We start from the raw sequence: 2,919 nt of genomic DNA on the forward strand, positions 1-2,919 counted from the left end.
CCCAAAGAGTGCCATTTCCCCATCCCCACCCCAAAGCCAGTGTCCCCCTTGCCATCCCGATCCCCGTAGCCATCCTGTCACTGTAGCCCCTGGCACCCTCCCAGCCTCTGTGTCCCCCCCCTACAGTCACCTCTGTGTCCCCCACCCTGACCCCATCCCCACTCACGTGTGACCCAAAGCTGCTGGCACCCATGGGCACTGTCGGGCACCTGCCTGTCCCCGGTCACCGGCACGGCCAGCCCCTGTCCCTCTGCCTGGGCTGAGGGCTGCCCCTGCCACCAGCCTGCTCTGCTGGGCAGGGCTGTGGACGAGCCACCCTCTGCAGAGCTGGGGACCATGGAAAGGTGACCCTGGCTGGCTGTGCCACTTTGTCCCCATGGCACATGGGGACACAGGTTCTGCAGCCCTGCTGTGTCCTGCAGAGCAGGGAGCCATGGCAGAGACGATGACATGGACCGTGCCGTGGGGACAGACTATGGCTGCGGGGACAGGCTGCCAAGGGACTTTCTGCACCCCAGGGGGACCAGATGGCCCTGGCAGGGCTGGGGGAGGCTGGGTGCTGCCCAGAGTGGGAGGGCACCCCACAAGGGTGACATCCTGGCTGCAGCATCATGCCTGGGAGGGGACACTGCCCTGAGCATCTCTCTGCCCATGGCCCCCACGGGCCACGCAGCAGCAGGAGCTCCATGCCATCCCCCTGCTATGGTGACCCTGCAGCACAGCTGGGGAAGGCAGGGCGCTCTGCATGGCCCTCACACCGCAGTGTCACCTCCCGAGGAAGGGATCGGGGCAGTGGAAAGGCCAAAGCCACCCCTGCCCCTTGGAGCTGAACAGTGACGAGGCCCTGGGCCACTCCCAAGGAACACCAGAGGTGACATGCAGGGCAGCCCTGGGGACAGAGCTGGGAGGGGGACATCACCATCACAATATCACCCAGGTCACCTCGACAGCATCTTCCCAAGCCATTTTTCTGGGGGTACACAGCTCCAGGGCAGAGTCCCAGGACCCTTGTGGTAACATATGTCCCCTGCCATGCACACCGGAGCCAGCAGGGCTGGGCTGAAGGCTTTATTGAAAAATCGAAAACACACGACATAGTAATTATTATTATACAATGAAAAAAAAAAAAAAATCAACCCAACCTGCAGTAGAGGGGCCCCCCCGCCAGCCCTGTCAGCAGCCGCCAGTGCCAGGGACTGCGTGAGGAACATTTCTCCCTGCCAGCACCCGGCCGAGATACAAAAAGTAGTAGTGGCCAAGGGGTGCCGCCGCCATCCCCGAGCCCCCACTGCCACCCCAATCCCCTCTCCCCCCGCCAGCCCCAACCCAGCCTGGAGGCCTGAGGTAGTTGGGGGTACCCTGTGCAGGCAAGATCCTCCCCGCTCAAAAGAGTGGGGAGGGTTTTGGGGCTCCCCATGTCCTGCAGGAAGGGGATGGTTGGTATTGCATCTGGAGGGGAGCCAGCGCGGGTCAGGGTACGGCCGCAGCGTGGGGAGACAGTGGGAGCCCCAGGGGGGGCAGCCCCAAGGTCCCCGCAGCAGGCTGGGGGCACGGAGTGGGTGTGTTGGCAGCAGGGCTGGCTGGAGGGCGCAGGGACACCAAGTCCCTGCATGGTGGACAGTTGCACCGGAGGTGGCAGCCATGAGGCCACGGTGATGTGCCAGTGGGACAGGCGGATGCAGGCGGGTCCCCCTGCTCCGAGTGCCAGCCAAGGCCAAACCGACGTCACTGGGAAAGCACGCGGTGACAGCCCAGCGTCTCTGGGCGATGCCACCACTTCCTAAAGGGAGAAAGGCCAAATCCTGCACCCCCAGCACTGGGGAGGCTGGTCTGGCTGTCTTCCCCCTCAGGAAGTGGCAGCCTGAAGGCAGGGTGCAGGCAGTGATGCTGCCGGGCTGGGACGGACACCCTGATCCTGCAAGGGGCACCAGCAGGACCATGGGGGTGGCTGTTGGGGACGGGGACATCACTGTGCGGTCTGACACCACTGTCCCCACTGCAGCAAGATGAGCCAGGGAGCCCAGAACTGGCAGACACCCCCCTGCCCTCCGAGCCCCCTGCTCCAAGGCACAAAGGTTCCCTGGCCAGTGCCAGCCCCATGGCCACCCTTGCCCATGGCAATGCCAGCACCAATCCCCCGTGCACCAAAGAGGGTGGCGAGGACACATGGGTGACACCAGCCTGGAGTGAGCAGGCACAAGGAGCTGCTTGCTCTAGCTTTGGGGTGCTGTGGTTTTAGGGCACCCCAGCTGCCCCCCAAAACCCTCTGTGCTGCTGCCCTAGAGCCACCCCTGTCCCCAGGAGCTGGTGGCTTATGCGGTGGCACCACAGTTGCCCAAACCCACACCCAGCACCTTGTGGAGGATTTATTGCTGGCATGAACACAGTGATCTTTTGGGGCAGGGCAGCCCAGCTCCAGGGATGGGGGGTATTTTGGGACCTGGGATGGGGGTCAGGAGCTCATGGTATCCCTCCTGCCACCCGCCCCACTCCCTCCTCACTACTGGCTGCTCCCAGTGCTGCTGCTGGCACCCCAGTGTCACCGGCTGCATTGTCCCACGGGAAGGCTTCCCCCAACCCTGCAGCAGCCAAAGGCACTCGGTGCCCCTCCAGGAGGGGGGAGCACACCTAGCACCAAGCCCAGCAGCACCCCAAAAGCTGGCTCCCAACCCGGCGGCACCCCCGGGGCCCTCGGCACCGCGGCAGGCTCCTTCGCAGGGAGGGGTGTTTGCGCCGAGCCAGGGACCGGGTTAAGGCTGAAGAAGCAGCGAGAGGCAAAAGAAACCTGACCGTTCTCGCTCAGCCAGAGCCGGCTCAAAGAGTTCCGAAAATCTGTGCAAAAACAAAACTAAAGTGTTAAAGACCCCCCTCCCGGAGACCCCCCCAACCCCAAGCAGCTCTAATAAATACACGTGTGGT

The sequence above is a fragment of the Calidris pugnax genome, unplaced genomic scaffold (assembly GCF_001431845.1).
Source record: "Calidris pugnax isolate Ruff unplaced genomic scaffold, ASM143184v1 scaffold461, whole genome shotgun sequence".
NCBI classification, from domain to species: domain Eukaryota; kingdom Metazoa; phylum Chordata; class Aves; order Charadriiformes; family Scolopacidae; genus Calidris; species Calidris pugnax.